Below are 20,892 nucleotides of genomic sequence, written 5' to 3' on the forward strand. Positions count from 1 at the left end.
GCCAATGGTAGTAAGGCATTATCCCAAGGTTTTTATAACCAGTGTCACTCTGCAATCCACCTCTTATCAAAATTCAGAGTTTAACGTAGGTAATAGAGGTATTATCCAATATTAATATATTTAAATATACTTTTTATTTTAAATTTTTTCCACTTAAGGGCCACATTCCAACACTTTTCACTTCTTCTGCTTTCCAGTTTTTCCTCTTCCCAGTAGTGATCCCATTTTCTTCGAATGTTGTTCTTTTTTATCTTTCTTCGAATTTATTTTCAAATTTCTTCGATCGTATTTTATTCTTGGAAATCCTCTAACATCATAAATTTGGTCTGAAATTGATTCTATTTTAATATCTTTTTCTGTTTTATTTTTAGTTTCTACGATTTTAATGAAGTTTATTTATGTTTTCCTATCGTAGAAGAAGTCAATGGTTTGCTTAATTAACTTGTTTTTAGTCAGTCTGAAAACGGTGATTAAAAAATATTAATTTTCACTTTTTCTTTGTCTCCGTTATTTTTTTATATTTTGATATATTTCATTGTTGTTTCTAAATTTAAATTTGTTTCTATCCTATAACGCACCTAATATTTTTCTTATTAGTCTCTTTTCTTTTTTGTCAATATTTTCCATAATCGTGTCCATTTTTAAGCACTTACACGAATATAAACGCTGTTGTTTTATTATTGTAATTTAATATCTGAGTTTTAGATTTTTTGACAGAATTTTCTATTGTTTGTATTTTTTATTCCGTAAGATCTTTTTTCCTGTAAGGACTTAACAAAATTTAAATCCTCTTCATTTGCCTGGAAGGGTCAACGAAACAGTGTAGGTAAGTAGTGAAAAAAAAAAAATATATTTATCATACATTAACATATATGTATATATATATATATATATATATAAATGATAATATTTATAATGATAGTATATATATATATATATATATATATATATATAGATATTTATACAGTTTTATACAGTTATTTGTACTGTTCTCCGAACGAAAATACAAGCTTGGCTATGAGAGGCAGGCGCTTGTTGTGATGCACATTATAATTACTTTCTCTGGAACGTTGTACTGCTATATCAACTGTATTTTTCATGAATAATTGTTTTTAATAATAAATAAAAAATACTTTAATAAATTATTCTCATTTATAGTATCATTTTTAGTATTCTGTAAGGGTACTCGGGCTGTTATAGACACATAATCAATGGTTACATAATGTTTCTTACATTTCGTAGTTTTTATTAATGCTTTTTCTGGTCTAAACGCTAAATTGTAATAAAAAAGCAATATTTATGCTTTAGGATTATTATGGCAGTATTTAAATCTTTAATTAAGAATAAAAATTTTCATAATCCAGCAGGTGAAATCGTCAATAATATTCTCGCGTGTTCGCCGCTCGATCAGAATTATTATATAGGATATTGAGAGAGTGACAATTAAAAATCTTTATATAATTGCAATTTATCAGTTAAAGAATATAAGAAAAACAAGATAAATAAATAATTATAAGCAACAATAATAAACAACTCAGAATAATAATTAGAATAATGACAATAATGGCAACAGTAAAGAATAATAATACCGTTTAATTAAATGTCAATAACAAACGAACAATCATAGTAATCACAACTACAATAAAAATAATAATAATAAATGTCAATAATAATAATAATAATAATAATAATAATAATAATAATAATAATAAACAGATATCGTCAGAATCTATTAACAGGTAGATAAATAATGAAAACCTGAAATCAGTCCCATTGACAAAAGACATTAGTATGACCGCTAGTCTTAACACTTTTAACAACACTAGTATTGCAGTAACAACAATAGTATAATAGATAAGAAAAGTATAAAGTTCTTTAACTGCAAATACCTTTGCTGTTCACAAATAAAACTACTAACAATTTATGAATGAAATTTAGTACATTATCTATTTCACTTATAGTCTAACAGTAACTCACCGAACCATTTCTTGTTTTCATGTTCTGGAATTACTTGTAACGTCACCGTAATGGCACCGAACTTAGTTCGAAATTAGCTTCTTCACTGATCTTCTCGCAGAATACTCGCTGACAGACATCTCGCAGACTGACGTCATAACGTCTCGCTTAGACAGATTTTCAGAACTGATTTCAACTCGTCTTCCCCGGAGTATTTATACTCCTACCTTCTTTACCTGCAGGACTGGATCCAATTCAAAGCGTGAGAATCATTGTCCGCTGTCACATGTTCCCATGCAATTCCTACCCTGGTCCGGTAACACTTCTCACGGAACAAAAATTTATTTTTTTAGGTGTGTTAATGGGCAGTATTACAAAAGACGATTGTTAAACGGACCTGTTACCTTTACTGAAGGGTTTCTTTTAGCCCCTTTCTGGATTCTTCCCATTATATTTCCTATTACATTCTTCTTAATTGGTAGGAATCCGTTACTCAGGTCCGTTATACCGGTCTAGTTACAGTATCTATGATTTTATGAAGAAAAGATTTTATGAAATGAAGATCCGAAAAATTAATTCCCAAACATCCTACTCAGTCATTGGTAGTTAACGATAATGCCTTATATCATAATTCATTGATAAAGTGCTGAATTCTAATTCAAAATTCTTTTGTAAACGATTTGAAGTTTTATTTAACTGGTTTAGCCAACCATCGCTGCAAACAAACTTTTGCATTCCTGCTGGTCGGCAAATTCTTCTGACTGAATTTTGAAAACGGGTCCATTACGGGAAGGTTTTCATTACTCTTCACTTTGAACCACGTAATAAGAGCTTTGTCCAAATCATTTTTTTCACATAGTCTTATCTTCTATACCTGAGACTGATTTTTTTTTCGAAAGCTATCTTTAACTTATCAAGGTTCTTCCAAATTGTTGGAACAGTGAAAGTAGAAAACCCTTGAGTTTCATACACATCAGAATTAGATCGTCCGTTTTCTAATTTCTCAATAATTTTTAATTCGTCTCCAACGGAAAGAATTCTTTTTTTTAATGTACTACATTACTTCTGCGCCGTAAAAATGTATCATTAAAAGACTAAAACACCATCGCAGAAAATACACCGACTTGTACCCGAATTAAACACACTAACATATTGTACAAATCCGTTTAAGAATTGACTACCTAAAATCGACTCTAAAATTACTCACAATTTCCATCGCCATATTATCTGTATAAATCTGATAATAGTGGAGAAATGGAATTTCCCAGAATCCAGAAATACCCAGTAGTAAACTGTACACGGCTTACTACTGCATCTGGTTGTTTCTTATGGCCCATTTTCACTTATTGTGAAGAGGCCTTCCTAGTCAATGCCTCCATAATCTAATTGAACAACGTTGTTATAACATTCAGTATTGCAAACGTACAATACTAATGACTTTAACGTTTAATTTCTGAACCTGTATTTTAAAATCATTCATGTTCTTTAATTGCTCAGGAGACAGATTTATTATTCCAAAGAAAAAATTTGATCGTTTAACTGACTTCTCGTTTCTTTATTAGCTCGTTAAAACAAATTTTAATATATAATATAGGAAACCAACCAATTTGTTTATTATTTTTGCATGTTACTACCGGATTCTCGTTACAAGCGACCTCGTTTAAGCGACTTCATGTATATAATACATGTATATGTACAATAATCCCTTAATTGAAAAATAAACGTGGTATTTAAGTAATCCTTGATAGAGGATGTAAAAATGACTGATTATTGAATTGTTATTATTATTTTAAATTTATTAACAGAGTATAATTAACATTCTAAAAACAGATCTCTGATTTTTTATAAACTTTTTCAAAATTTTTTTAGCGACTGTGCAGCGTATTCGTAAAAAAACGCTATGGAAACGTAACAGAAGCCTTATTAATACGGCAGTGTTATTAATCATAACACAGAAGTAGTTCGGTTTAATGTTTTACTAGAAGTGGATGTTGTTATTTTCTGCTTTAAATCTGTGTAATTTGTTAGAAATATTTTAATTTGTTTCACTGTAAATCAAAAACAAAATCTCCCACATACATTTTATGACTGTAAAATGTTAGCCTACTTAAAACAAAATTATAGAATTATATGTGTAATCTGTATTCTCAAACCTGTATTATTTTTGTTTAATGTTATACCACTAAACGCTAAATAATACTCTTTGTGATACCACTTTGGGAATTAATTTTTTTTTAATATTATGATTCATATATATCAATTTAAAGGTTTTAATTTAATTTTCATTTAAATCAAATTACTTGTAAATTGCAATAAATTTTAATAATTATTACTAATTTCTCCGGAAAAATTATTTTTGGTACTTTATATTTTTATATTTAAATATATTGAATATTTAGTTATTACAGCGAGAAACATGCTTAACCTTTGCATATTTTATTGTTTTTTTATCGTTAAGAACTCATTTTTAAAAAAATAAATTGATAAACGTAATTTTATAATACGCATTGCTTTATTAAATACATAATAAATTTACAAAACTCGTAAATAACCTTGGGATTATAAATAAAAAATATTTTTCCCAAATCTACTCAGAATTTAAAATACGAAATGAAAAAAACCTATTCAATTTGTCAAGAAGAAATGTTTATTTTTCTAAAAATTATCTTTCCAATAACTTTTGTGAGCATAACAAAAATCCAAGTACTTTCCCTTTACATACTACTAAAAAAAAAATAAAATTCCTTCAGCAATCCAAATTTGTAGCTTTTCGCTTTTATTATTAATTTTTACTTCCTTGTTCGTACATGGAAGTATTATAATCGGGAAAAATTTCGGTTTTCATATTTTAACGGAAATATCCATTTTGACCATGTCTTAATCCATTTTTACTAGTTTCGGCGTGACGTTTGTACGTACGTATGTATTTCGCATGACTCAAAAACGATTAGCTGTAGGATTTTGAAATTTTGGATATAGAACTGTTGTGACATCTAGTTGTGCACCTCTCATTTTGATTGCAATCGACTGAAACAAAATTGTCAAAAACAGCCCAAAATCCAAAAAAAATTGGATTTTGGACTTTTTCTTAACTGCAGTAATAAGCCCTCATTGAGACCTTTTCAACGATATATCACAAGTGGTATTTAGTTTCATCGGTTCCAGTTATAGCCAAATAAAATTTTAATTAATGAAATGTTTGGATATTACAAGGGGAAGGCGCGTCGGTTTGAATCAGACTTCATCTCCTTTTTTTTTAATTTAATGATATTGATTTATTAATAATTATTAACCTTTGATTGTAAAAATATTTTTACAATAAATAATAATTAAGTAATAATAATAATAAAGTATGAGCAGTTATTAACGAAATAAAATTTTATGTACTTTTACATGTACATGTAATTTAATTGGCGTAGAAGGAAATCATGTGGTGTCCACATCAGATTTTTTTATATTGTAGATTACAAAAAATATGGGATTTTGTTATTGTATTTTATTTAAAAAATAAATTTGTTTTTATGAATATTACTTTATTTTATTTTTTATTGAAACTGTATATGAATTTATTCTGTTCTTAGAAACTGCAATGCCTGAAACAATTATTATTTTAATAAGCATCCAGATGCTAAAAATATAAGTAAAAGAAAACAAATATATCAAAATTTTCTAGAAACGTTTTAATAATAATTATAAAGAAATTTTTTCAGAAAAAATGCATAAGATCATCTACTTAATATAAGTCAAAAAAAGTATTTGATATTTATTACAATACATAAAAACATATTTCTAGAATATATCAATTAATAGAATTCTATAGAAAAAATAATGTAAAATAAAAATAATACATACGTTATAATTGAATTCCTGGTTATAAAAATAATAATTTGGTCGGAATTAAATGTTTAAGAACAATAAACATGAAATATAAATGTAATATACTTTTTGTATTATTAGTATAAATTAATATACTACATAAACTACTGAAGATAAATTGATGTAAATTATTATATGTCCTTCTTGCGAAATTTCGAAATTGAAATTCCGAGTTTGAAGGGTTAAAATGGAGTAACAATGAAATTTGTCGGAAACAAATGAAGTTATCAACTTGATTTTTGGTGTGTTTAATCTTCATGTGAATATCTAAAAATCAATTGCTACATATTTTAAATTTGACCTTCAAAGGGGGTAAAGAAAATAATTTCCAACAATGATTGCAAATTTTCCCCATTTCCGACTATACTGAACGAGATATTCATTCGATTTGGGGTACAAAGCACTCATTAGATAATAATTTTTAAAAAAATTTCGGGTTTTTTGAATTTTATTATTTTTAGAAGTAAAAAAAAAATTGTTTTTTTTCCGTATTATGCTGCAGCTATTGAATCAACCTTTATGAGATTTGGTAAAATTGTGATGGTAATCTATGTTTGTAATTGTAATTATATATTTCGCGAGCGAAGCCGCGACAGGAAACCTAAAAATCAATTAGTGGGTCCTGTACTGACTAAATTATTGTTCAGAAGAAATTACAATACACTGAACAGGCTTTAATGTTTATTTATCATTATTGTTCTCACAAGCACGAGTTTAATGAACACAGGGGGCTAGGGGACAGAGCCGCTAACATCGGCTAAACATCCCCTGACCGTGATGGGAAATATAAGTAACCATACAGTGCTGGCGAAGCAGCTACGGGGATGCTAGTATATATATGTAGGTATCCATTCTTCGTAAATATATGATATATGAAACTGCAGTTCTGAAATTTTTGTTTATTTTTTTCAAAAGTAACTTTTTCTAGTTCAATGATATTTTAGTGATATTAAATGCCACACATTTAGAAACAAGTTAAAATCTTTTTTAAATTCATGGAAAAAATTAGACATAGATATAGAATGAAAATCTCTATTGGAGTCTTCACTAAAAGATATATAACAGAATAGATATTTTTCAGCTGAATCTTGCTTACTAATCTATTTAATTTTGCTTTAATTTACATCAACTTCTGTGAAATGGTGAATACTGTATCTGAATTCTACCTTAATTTAGACTCGTAATCTAAATTAAATAAATATTTTCCCTAATAAATGTTAAAAATCAGAAATCTATTTGTAAAAATGCATTAAAAAATTATAATAGCACTTTTTAATTTTTATTGTAAATTTAGATTTTTTGATTAAAAGCAAACTACTTCCAGAAAGTTTTTGTTTAGTACCGATTTTAAAAGATTGAGGTTAAAAAAAAGATATTAATTATATTTTATGTGAGTTTGTTAAATTTTTGATGTGGATATTAATGGGTTTAAGTTTAATTATTGGTAAGCTATAACAAAAATTTTTCCGTATTGAAAAAATTATTCACAAGAAATCAAACCAGCTAGAAGCCAGCGTATTTAAAAAAATAAGAAAATTAACGCAGAGAAGTTATGTTATTCAACTATTACCAAAGATATGCTAAGGTTGTATAAATTCGGAATAAATACAACATTTTTACATCAAATATTAAACTAATTTCTTGTATTTTCAGATGAAAATATATTAAACCTTAGAATGAATACAGAATATATTACTATTGCAATATAACAAACTTATTTTAAATAATAATGAATAATAATCCAAATAAAAAATATTTTTTAAGTCTCATTACTGTGTTTCTCATTTAAAAAGTCTTCCACTGAAATTCCTGGAAGAAATTTATCAATATAACACCAGAGGAACTTCCGATCCGTTAAGAAATGAAGCAATTTTTGTGGCTTACGATTGGTCCGCTGCCGTAAAAGTTGAAACTTTCCGTCATTTTCCATTTTCTTCTTACTTGATAAATCTCTCTCCTTCATGTTCTTTCCATGACTGTACTAACATAATTTTTTCTTCATTAAATGATAATGCTAAAAATAATTTTTCTTATGATTTTAATGTAAATTCTGTTATTTTTTTAAAAATATCCATTGTTTTTTTTTTTTAATTTATGTAAATATAATTAAATAAATTTCATACTTTTAAATAAAGATTATGAACTCCATTTAGAAACATACTTGTTACGCATAAATTAGGTATTAATGTAACTGATTTTCTTCAAATTATGATTAACGCTTATAAGTATTTCAATTTCTTGTAAACCAAAGATTTTACAATTTATAAACACTATTTTTTATATGGTAAAAATTCTGTATTTAAATTTTAATGAATTATTTTTTATTGCTGATTACCATAGGAATTCATGTTAATTCCTTGAAAAGATTCTTGAATTTCAATTAAATTATGTTGTCACGTAAGAATAGCATAAAATATGGTTTTACACGTAAATATTTAGATTAAACGTCTTTAATTAGTTTGAAACTATGAAAAATGTCTTGAAAAATGGGAAAAAGATTTTTCCAGCATATCCTGACAGGAATAATAAGCATATTTGATATATCTTAAACCAGTTTGAGTTACTTAATCTGATCATAGAGATACGTAAAAATAAATAAAAAAAAACTGTAGGGATAGACGTAGAGATTGCAGACAGTTAAGATATGGAACAAATTAGGAGAAAAATCATATAGTTTCAACTGATGATTGAAAACAAGCTAAAATAAATTGATTTATAATGCTCACATAGTTTCCTTATTTCATTCATATGATGGGATTTAAATAGGAAGTTAAGTGTAACAGATTTATACTCATAATGAGATCAATTGTGCATCAGAATACAATAAAATGAACAAAGTTATTTTATTTAAAAAAACAAACAAACAATTATAATTAATTAACGAATAATTATTTTATAATTCTTTTACATACATTATTATTTTGAGTAATTAATTTTAATTAGATACAGTTGAGTAAGAAATTTATAAAACAGAAAGTAGTCTACAAAAATAATAATCTTTCTACCCCATTCCTTTATCTTCCTTTTATATAAATATATATTCCAACAAACCGCATAAATTAGGCAGTACAATTTTAATTTCAACTTTTTTCTCCCCGATATAAATACAAAAGAGGAGTTACCAGCTAGGGAATGTGGAATCGTTTTCTATAAAATTTGAATTGTTAATAAGTTAATTTAGGGTACGGTAGAGGTATTAATCAAGGAATTCAGGGAAGCCAACGTTCTACCACTTGTAATAAAGCCTTTCTCTACGTCACCAATATTAAAGATATTTCTGATTCCCCCTCTATTCCCACCTCTCCTTGCACAATACTCCATCTTTCAAATCTCCTCCCATTCGTTTACTTTTTCCGTTTTGGTTCGGTTCTCGAATTTTTATAACTTTTTATTTTTTTTTATTTTATATCAGCTTTTACATATAGATTACATATAAAATTGAAATTTTATCTGTTGTCGAAACTTTTTTTTATAAGTGGTTGAACAAATTTAAATTAATATTTTATATGCTAATTAATATTACAATGGGTTAAAATACACGATAATTCTTTTATTATAATTATTTTTTATTAAAGAAAATTATGAAATGTAAATTACAGGAAAAGATTTATTGAAGTGCAAATTACAGAAGGAAAATTTATTAAAACTTATTTGTTATAAATGCTTTTGTAAAACCCAGTAATGAATGAAATGAATATAAACTTAAATACCTATTTGTATAGCTCAGAATGAATCAACAACATTGTGTGTGTATTAAGTTTTTCAAATGAAGCATTCGGTTAGAAATATGATCCAGTAATGTTACGGATTCTTTAATATTTAATCCAAAAATGCTACAATGAAATAGTAAACATACGGTAAGTCTCTTAGATATAATGTCTTCCACTCAAAAAACCAAAGATTTCTGTAATATAAATAAAACTGTTTTTAAGAAAATGATACTAATATCAAAAAAGGTAAGACACTACATTTCTAATATCAAAATCTGTTATTAATTTAGAATTTTGTTTAAAAAAAGTACATGTTAATTATATGTAATAGACAATAGATTTACAATAGTAGATAATAAACAATGTTTAAGCGTTCCATATAATAAGCAAAAAATAGAAAAATTTGTTACAAAACTCTTACCGGTCCGATTTTGTTGTTTAATAAATGACCATATTTTTCCTTTTTTAATAAAACTGGTATGCTAAAAGAATCGAAGATCCGTGATGTAATATTACATTTATTATAAGTGTAACCCTCGATTTTTTATGTGTTTTAGTAGCAGCTTCAGTCTCTTGTAAACTAATACTTTTTTTTTTTTTAATGAAGTGATAGGAGTTAAAAAAATTGTGACATCTTCAGTACTTTCATTTACATAAGAGAATTTACTGTTAAAACAAGCTGTAGTATATTTTCTTTTAAATTTTAGTAATTCAAATACATTATCAAATTTTTATACGCTACCTAGTATTATCAAGTACTGCTATCTAGCAGCGCGATTCGTAAACCCACCTTCTTGAGGAAAAAGTGGCATATTCGTACCCACGGTTCATCAAATGGAAGAAAAAACTCTGTCTAACAAAATTCCAGGTTATTTTGAAAGTATTCTTTATTTCAAATCTGATTGAACTGAAATATAATGTTTTCATGCTTATTTTTCAATTGTTTTTTCCATTTTCATTTCACTTTTAGGTTAGGTCATGTTTAGAACTGTAAATATAGTTCGTTGACTTCGCCGTGCCATCCAGTTATGCGGATTCTTACCGGTGAAGTTCTAATGAACTTGAAAATTACACGTACCATTTCTCGTAAAATTTTGTTCTCTGTGTGATACAATTGTTAAATGTTATACTTATGATTGTTAGATGGATAGGATCGATAAATTAAAAGCAGACCTAATCTATTAGTTAAATTAGGAAGATTTCTTCATTATTATTATTACTCACCTGGGTTGATCTATCTAATGACAAAATCTTCGTCCCAAGTTGTCAAAATATTCTGAGGTTCTAATCCTAGTAGAGGTAAGGTACTTTTATATGGATTTAAATACTAATCAGTGGGTATCGGTATAATTTGGTGGTTGTCGTTCAATTAACCACACATATCAGAAATAGTCTACCTGTGTCTGTATAAGACTTCTCAATTTGAGGTAAGACACCTCATTTACATGTCATACATATTATCCATGTCTCATTATGCCACTGGGTTGCTCGTTGTTCACTAATTGAACAGATTGCAACGAACACATTAGGAATAGAAAAAAAATTATTAAATTAATTAATTTTGTAATTTTTAAAGTCAAAATTGAACTGTGAACATAACTTTTAAATTATTATAAAACGTACACTATAGTGTTCACTAATTCCTGATTAACAATCGCGTTTCTCGCTATATTAAGTTATCATGTTTCGTTGATGATGAACTTTTTAACAAAAAGCTTACTTGTTAAAATAATAATAATAATAATACATTTTTTACCCGAGACGGAACGGAGACGGTGTATGGGTTTGAGGTAAGTGGTTGTGTGTTTGTTTGTATGTCTGTTACCATTTTCCTCAAAAACTACTGGACCTATTTCGATGCGATGTTTTGCATTACATAAGTATCACTTCAGAGCAGGTTCTTAAACAAGTTTTACGGTTATAGGCCACCAGGGGATGTTGTATTACTGCGTTTCTCTAAAACGGCTGGGCTGATTTTGATGCTGTGTTTTGCATTATATAGGTATCACCTCAGAGGAGAGAGGAGTTTTACGGTTATAAACTGCCAGGGGGCGCTGCAAAAGATATGTTTCTTCAAAACGCTTTTGTATGTTTCTGTCTTTCTAACTCCAACAAGGCTTCATTATTGTTTGATTATTAAATAATTTGCTCTGGTTAAGTGTACTAAACTCTCATCATCATTCTATAAAGGTCCGATTGTTGGGCACAGGTCTACTAATCTTTAAAAAGTAATAAATAATAAAAAATAAAATTAGAAGTTTTAAAAACCCATGACGAAAAAAACTTGAAAAATGTGAAATAATTAAATAACTCTATTTTTACCACATAATCCTCTGTATTGTGATACTCATCACATAATCCATTGTGATATTTTTTTAAAACAAAAAAATTTAAAATTTTGATTGACCGTTGTGCGATACGGGTACACTGCATAGATACGTTTTAGTTATCATAGTTACGCACGACGGTTAATCAAAATCTTAAATTTTATTGCCTTTAAAATATAAGAGGATTACACAGAGGATTACGTAAGGTAAAAATACAGTTACTTAATTATTTCACGTTTTTTAAGGTTTTTTCATCGTGGGTTTTTTAAAATTGTTAATTTTATTTTTTATTATTTAATGTTTAGAATAAAATGAAAAACTGTCAATATTATATAATAATACGAATTTTAAAAAAGAATAATGGAAATTTGAAAAATTTCAGTAGCTTATATTATAGACATTTTGAAGAAACATGTTGGCACCATTGGAAGAACTTCTTCTACAGTTTTTTAATTGCAATTTTTCTGTCCACATACTTTACAATTTACATTTTACTTTGTATATTTTACTGTACTTTTTTTTTTCCCCTACTCTCCCCGACCGGATATCCATTTAAGTATACTGAGTCGGGGAGAGTGTCCTTCTACTCAAAGGGGGCGTCCCCTACCCACCGGCTTTACATCCGGCACGGCAGGTTGGCCCCCCCGGTCTTGGATCTTTTGTTTTATTTTTTGCCTGCCTCTAATTCCCCGCGTTAGGGCCAAGGTCCGGCGATGCCGTCCCCCAGCCCCTCCGCAGGGAACCGGGTATCGGTCTTTACGCCTATGCCTCTAACCGACGGTACCCACCCCACAAAGCGCCTAGACGCCCGCAGGGAGACACACCGCCGGCCGGGACTCGGTATTTTCTTTTATTCCCATCTCCCCTGGAGTTCTCCCCCTTCGCAGGAACCCGCATACCAGGGCATACGGGCACTCCACAGTGTACCGCCCTCTTCTTCCTTAGTTCTCAGGATCTCTCCAGCAAACCTTCTGAACCAGTCCCAGTTCTCTTGATTTTGTACCATCCAATTAATTAGATTATCCGGTGCTAATCGATTTGTTATAATTACCCTCCTGTTTTCAGCCAATCTAGTGCTCCGCACTATATTGTGCGGAGCACAATATAGTGTGCTCCGCATTATCTGTTTCCTCACAATAAACACATTGTGGTGTGTCCCTTTTTCCAATTCTGGCTAGGTACTGCCCGAAAGATCCATGCCCCGATAATAACTGTGGCATATAGAAGTCAACGTTTCCGCGTCTACTTCCATACCACCTACCTATATCAGGGATTAGTCTTCTAGTCCAATCCCCGACTCTTGAGCGTGACCATTCCAACTGCCATTCTTGCTCCAATTGAGCCGCTATCTCGTCTTGTGGTAGTCCCTCATATCTAAGCATCCTGCTTTTAATCTGCAGGTCTATTGGTAGAACCTCTGTTATTACGCAAAGCGCGTCATAGGACACCGTTCTGTAACTAGCGGCCACCCTCAACAGTGCAAGTCTATGCGCGCTTCTCAATTTTCCTTTATTCCGTTTAATACTAATTGTATGTCCCCAAACCGGGGCCGCATATAATATCATTGATGTTGTTACAGCAGTTATTAATTTCCTAGTTTCTATTTTTGGTGTTCCATGGTTCTGGAAGAGTCCTCTCAGAGCTTTGACCATTGGGGTGACCCTACTACATATCATATCGATGTGTCTGCTAAATCTCAAATTTTTATCGAGTATGACTCCCAGATATTTTGCCTCATTGACTTGCATAATTGGCTCTCCTCTGATATTCAAATTTATACCTCTAATAGGTCTTCTGCCGGAAAGGGCAATACAACTGGACTTCCCTGGCGCTATCTGTAGTTGGCTTCTTTGTAACCATTCATCTATAATTCCTAATGCCAGATTGGCTTTGCGTTCTAAGTTATCTACATCCCTATCCTCAACGAGGATTGCTATGTCATCAGCATAGCCAATTGCAGTAACTCCTTCAGGATAATTCAGTCTGAAGACTGCGTCATAAAAAATGTTCCACAAGGTTGGGCCCAGCACAGAACCTTGAGGAACGTCACCAAACATCTGGAAAACTGCCTTACCTTCCAAAGTTTTGATCTCAAGAAACCTTTGATGTAGATAGTGATTAGTGATTAACTTGATTTATTAGATATTCGATATTTTACTATACTACACACATTCATTGTAACCGACAAGTTATAATGAATGTGTGTTGTAAAAGATGTACGTTTTTGATTATTATGATGTATAATGAAGAAAAAAGGCACAATTTTTCTATGACAATTTAAAAAATTATTTTGTTTTATTGAACGTAAGCCTGTAATTTATCTCAAGTGGCTTTTCGGCGTATATATTCTGCGAATTTATCAGTGAAGAAGACCATGGTAAAGTCAGTTCAAGAAAACGATCTCATTAAAACGAAACCACCTACAAGACCACCAGTATGGAAGAAACTATTAGTTAATATTCTTATATAATAATTCTTAATAGATTTATTCTTTATGAAACCTTCTGCTGCAATATAAAAAAAATTAAATAAAATTCAAAATGTTTTGGGTGAAACAGTTTTACTCTCTAAACCTTTTAAAGGAATGGCTTAATGTAAGCATTTCAACAGCAGTAGATATCTTAACTTATAAGTGAGCACAGTAGAGTGTCATCTGGATATTTGACAAACCATAACTAGCTCACGTGTTAAAATCTATTGATTGATTGGTAAAAACAAAAAGATATAACAGAGAAACCTTTTTTAGCTTAAGTTTAATTCAACACTGTCATTTGATCATAATGTAAAAAAAAATCAAAGTAATAACTAGGCAGCACAAGTCTAGGTCCATAACATTACACAAAGACAATTTATCATCACTGATATTTGTCTTTCAAAAATTTTTAAAGATGTTATATAAAGACGGTTTACGAATACTGATCTCACAAATAGCTGCCAAGATAACAGTAACACAGAAGTACCTACCGTTGTAATTATTACAACTGCTTTACACTTTGAACATCTCGTCTTTGCAATGCCTCTGAAATCATTTTATTTTTAGCGTTTATATATATATATATAAGGTTTAAATATAAAAGACCTAATGCGGAATAAGAAGATATGTCTGTGTTGTCACTATTATTATTATAAGTCGAGAACTTCCCAATGGAAGACGCTAAACATTCATGATTTATATTTCTTTCGCTTGACATTCTTCTTTTCCCTCCAAAATTCCTTCATTCGTTCGGAAAAGGCCTTCTTCCGTTCTTCACACCATTTCGAACGATGTTGTTTAGGTTTCGGCGATTCTGTTTAATTTCCCATTTGTCTATTTTATTTCTGTCTGTGATCCCCTCCAGAGTAATTTCGGCGTGTTCTAAATCTTTTCGTATTTCTGCGAGCCAGGGGATTGCAAATTTAATGATGTTAAGTACGCGATTATTCTTTTGGTCAGTCGGTTTTCCGACAGCCTGAAAAGGTTTGCTACGAATTTCATTCGTCTTTCCCTTACGTCAGTTTCGATGTTAGTATGTTTCAACACTTTCGTTCGGTTGTAATCTGTATCCTTCTTCAGTTTGTCTCGGTCCCAATATTTTCCTTATAATCTTCCTTTCCTGTTTCTATATTTCTTCTATTTTGGTTTTCCTATTTAAGGTCAATGTTTCACTGGCATGTAATGTGGGTTTAATAAATGTGTTGTAATGCCGGATTTTCGTTTGACGTGAGAGGGATTTCTTGTTGTAGAGATTTTGCACTAAACCTAGAACTTTACTGACCTTCTGCAGATGGTCCAATTGACTTGATTTCTCAGAGCTGTTCAGAGTAATAAATTCTCTAAGGTATTTAAAGTGAGGGACTTTATTTATTACTCCATATTTTGTGTTTAAATTTGGGATTTCTATTCTGGAGCAGATGAATACTGTTTTTTCAAAGGAAATTTGTAGTCACACTTTTTCTGCACATTCCTTGGGTGTTTCTATTTGTTTTATCGTAGTCTGTTCGTCTTATTAATAATAATAAATTATTATTATTATTATTGCTATCCTCTACGTCGGATCTTTACACATATGTCTGTGTTGCTAATTAAATATGAGCACGTCAAATCTTGATTATAATTCTTGTATTATTTAAGAATTAAAAAGGTAATACTGTTGTTTTAGAATGTTAATGTAGCGTTTTAATGTAAATTATTCCGTAGAATTTAATTATTCCATTAATACAAATTTAATTTACACTATTTAATAAATTAAATACACAAGATTTAATTAAATCAGTCTATTTTAATTGAAATCTGTTAATGTAATTATGTTAAAGACATCTAACCATTTTAAAATAAGCTCTCAGGTGTTTTTCATTAGATTTTTATTTTTTTTAATACTTAACACCATATTAGCTTTTTGTATAAAAATCACCCATTATTTTAATATTTTTCCTTCGTCTCCACCCCGTTAATCTTTCTTCCCCTTCTTCACCTCTTTTGCCCTTCACATTTTCTATTGTTAGTTTCCGATTAAGTATACTGTTGTCCTGTTTCTCTATCATTCTCTTTTGACTTTTCATCCGAATTTCCATTTTTTATTAAACAATCTTTTACCTAATTTCTCTCTGGATTATTTCTTTAGTTTTTATTCTTTAATAATGTCTGTTTATAAACCTAATCGTATGTACTTTTTTTACCGCACATATAACAAGTTTACATTTTCCAATGTCAACCCTTTAATCAGGTTTTGTATTCCAATTTCCTGTTCTAAATGTTTAGATGTTTTCTTTTCATGCAATAATCTTTTTTTTTTGTCTTCAGTCATTCGACTGGTTTGATGTAGCTCTCCAAGATTCCCTATCTAGTGCTAGTCGTTTCATTTCAGTATACCCTCTACATCCTACATCCCTAACAATTTGTTTTACATATTCCAAACCTGGCCTGCCTACACAATTTTTCCCTTCTACCTGTCCTTCCAATATTAAAGCGACTATTCCAGGATGCCTTAGTATGTGGCCTATAAGTCTGTTTCTTCTTTTAACTATATTTTTCCAAATGCTTCCAAAGAAGCATTTTAGTAATAATAATAATAACAGTTATACATAAATATGCAATTTTTATATGCGCAAAATGTTTTATAACGGAAAGAATTTTTCAACAGATTAAAAATGTACGTAACCTGTTTACAATATTGTCTCAAAGTTGTACGGAAAGAAATATAACAGCCAGTATTTTTCCATAATCAAAAGAATTCCAAAAATCAATAAATGAGTTGTTTCGATGGTGGTAGATATTCTTTTAATAAGAAAAATATTATACATAGCCATTCAAATAATCACTATTCTTTTACCTTTTCATACCTACTACTTCTTCAGATTTTTTAAGACTCAGCTGCTTATTATTCTATGTATACCGAAACCGGTAAAATGAAATGTGATTTAAAAGGTGAGCAGTAGTTGAATAACAATCACAAAGAGTACAACGTTATGGAATGTTTTTATGATACGTCAACATGACATTATAGAAGATGGAATTTTAATTATTATTATTAGTCTTCAAAGTAAATAATTATAATCCTTGGTTCTGATATTTCACGATGGCATCTTTTTTTATGTATTTGATGAAATACTTAACAAATTAATTAATTATAATTTCCTATCTTCAGTTTTATACTCTCAAAGAACTTTTGGATGTCGATAAACTTAACTGATTATACCTTATAATGTTTGTTAAATAATCATTTAAATTCTGCTGCTTTAATACTAACCGCAAACTTTTAATTTCCATGGTAAGTGAGGTAGAAGTTGCTTTGGTGGAGAAGAGGAACTTCGGTGTTCATGGCAAGTGAATAAGAATTAGGTGAAATGTGGCGAAACTCTAATGTATTCACTTTTGACATCGAATATTCGTCATTATTTTCAACTCGTGTGTGTGCTTGTGCAACTCCCACTCGTACTAATAATTATTTTTATTAAAAAATCGTGATATATTTTAAAAAACTCAACCATTCTAATTAAAAATACAAAAAAGAATCATTCACTAAAATTTATTAAAATAAAGAAAAGTTTAATTTATTGCTTTGAATTTTCGTGAACATTTCTCACTTAAAAAGGTACACCTCACAATTATAATAAGACAATTATAATAAAATAATTAAACTTTGTATTAACGGCTTAATGAGGATTATTAATTATCTAATACATTTATTTATTTTATGTAATGCCAGATTATTACACAGAGTAACACAGAACAATGATATGATATCAGTAGTGCTGTAGAGATACGAACGAATCTGTGCGCAGTCTGACGTGTAAATGTAAATGTATCGGTAAATATGTAGTCTTGAATACACTCAGGCCGACCGTTCCTGAGACGTGTGGTTAATTGAACCCTAACCACCAATGAACACCGGTATCCTCTATCTAGTATCCAAATCCGAATAAAAGCAATTACTTTTAACAGAATTTCAACCTTAGAATTCTCGACTTCGAAATCAGCTGATTTATGACGACAATTTTAAACTAGAGCAACCCGGTGAGTTTTATCACGCTTATTTTTTTTAGTTTGTTATTTAGATTTTAAAGAAAATTTAACAATTTATTATTATGAAGCTTGTTATTTTTGTAGGTATTTAATTTCATTCTTTATTCATTCGTTCTTTTTTTTATTATTCTTTTTGAGTCATGAAGTCCGGCCCAGTTGGTTAGCTTCCAACATTTCTTTTGTTGTTTTTTTTCGTAATATTTTATCTTTTGTTAAAAGTAAAGAAAATAATATAATAGAACGTAGGCGAAACCTTGTTCTTTTTTAAATTCTTACTTTAGAGATTATCAGATTATTATATTCTTTTAATATTTTATTTAAGGGTATTTTTATTCATAATATATTATTATTTTTACGTTTAGTTTTACAATTATTCCACATGATTTTTAGTTTATTAATACTTAGTTTTTTTAGTAATAGTAATAATAAAATAATAATAACGGTTTTACGGTGTTTAACTCTAAGAAGATAACTCACCATAAATTTTATTTAATAAAAGCTGACTTTAAAATGTGAGTTAACATCTCTGTTAATTTAGTCTAGTTTTAAACTTTCATGATTTTTAGTTAAAATGTTTTATTCTTTTGTTTAATAATTTACAGCTTTGAAGGAAGCATATCAAGTACAGTAACCAATAACCTATAAAATATGATCTTAAACAACTTTTACCATATTTCTATATATAAATTTTTTTTATCATTGTTCAATGCTAATAAAAAAGCTAATGGAATGCTAATTGAACGGAGAAAAGTATTTGAAATTAGACAATATTATTTAGAGTTGTTTATCTTAACATAGAAAGGATTAGTTTCCTTAGGAAATAAAACTGATGATACAATTAAACTAACTTACAAACGTGTGAAAACATGCCTCATCATCATTTTTAATTATTTTCTACCATGTTTTTAACTCATTTTTATAGGAATGGTTCAATTAAACATTTTTTTGTGAAAATTTCCTTTTATAACGTTCTTTTTTTGTGAAAATCCTTTAAGTTTCTTTCATCATCTCTTCTGTGAACATCTTTTATTAAAATCATAAAATATTTTATATTCGTAAAAAAATAACTACAACCGTTAAGTACACAGTATCAAAAATATTCAATATTACAAATATTTTTCCTATTAAAAATAATTTCGTCATTTATATTTAAAATGATCCTTAATATCTATTGTTAATCCAGTCCGTCATTAGACGATGAGTGGTAGTAGTTCAAAAGCACTACATATCCTACTGAAAACGATTCCAGTTGCAATCAGTAAAACTAGCATTAACACAGAAGAGATTTATATCTTAAGTTAATGAATAAATAGTTGTGCTTACGCCTAAACACTCTTTATTTCTTATTCCGTTAGAGGGTCTTTAGACCCTCATCAAATCTCATCAATACAGTTTACGCTTGAATTTATTAATAAAGCTAACTCAATACTATAATTTCAGCATATTTGGGTAATTTGGTCCAAATTCACATATATTAGTGGTATTGTACTCTATGTAAAAGAGAAATATATCGAAAAAAAGTTTAAATCAATGCAGAGCTAGATCATTATTTTCAAGTACAAACGGTTAGCTCATTAATCGCATTTTCCCCGCAGATAATTAATTTAAGGTTTAAGAAACAATAGTTAGTATTTTCGTATCGAAATTAGGTGTATTATTTTTACGATTAGTTATATATTTTACGAATAATTTTACAGTTATTTCTACTATTTTACACGTTCAATTGCCATTATCCCAATAAGATCGGTTTTTCTAGCGCTTATCTGTATACTTAATCTCTTCAACAATCTTACTAATACCACTGATTTGCAAAATTCTGTTCTTTTCTATTAGACCTCATTGGGCCTTTCTACGTAAAAATCAGTATTGTTTTTTTTTTCAGTTTTACCAAGTACGTTGTTTAATGTACCCAAACCTTTTTAAAATCTCTTGATCTTGTAATTGGTCCAACTTAGGGACACTACAACTTCAATTCCAAAAATTCATCAGTACAATAACTATCTTCATGTTTTGTTGATTTTCTTAACTCAGCGCCATTTATAAGAATGGTACACTGAAGTGACTTCCATTCTACCTAATTTGCATCTAATACTTTCCATACACAATATCGATTTTTGGGATATTTCAGTTAATTAGTTCTTCCTTTTTTGATAATTCTAATCGGCTATTTATTTCCATGCTTAGTACTACTATTAAGTGGTTGTAAACTGAATGTACCTCCATTCATTATTCCACTATTTGCTGATCTCCTTCAGCGACTACAATCTGTAAATATTTTGTTGTACATTAATTTTCAGATTCCATTTTCTAAATATTACTTCTGGTTCATCATCATGTAGTCCATATCAATTTTGTCTTACTATTAAAACGTCCCTGTGCAATTTAATTTAGTTTTATTTATGTTTTCTTACAAAATTGCTATCTATTTCTTTCTGCAGATAGTTATGTATGTGAATATTTTTATAAAGATGATTTGGTAAAACTTATGGAAAATCTACTCAATGTAAGTTTATTCTTAAAC

This window comes from Lycorma delicatula, chromosome 5, assembly GCF_047948215.1.
Source record: "Lycorma delicatula isolate Av1 chromosome 5, ASM4794821v1, whole genome shotgun sequence".
Classification (NCBI taxonomy): Eukaryota; Metazoa; Arthropoda; class Insecta; order Hemiptera; family Fulgoridae; genus Lycorma; species Lycorma delicatula.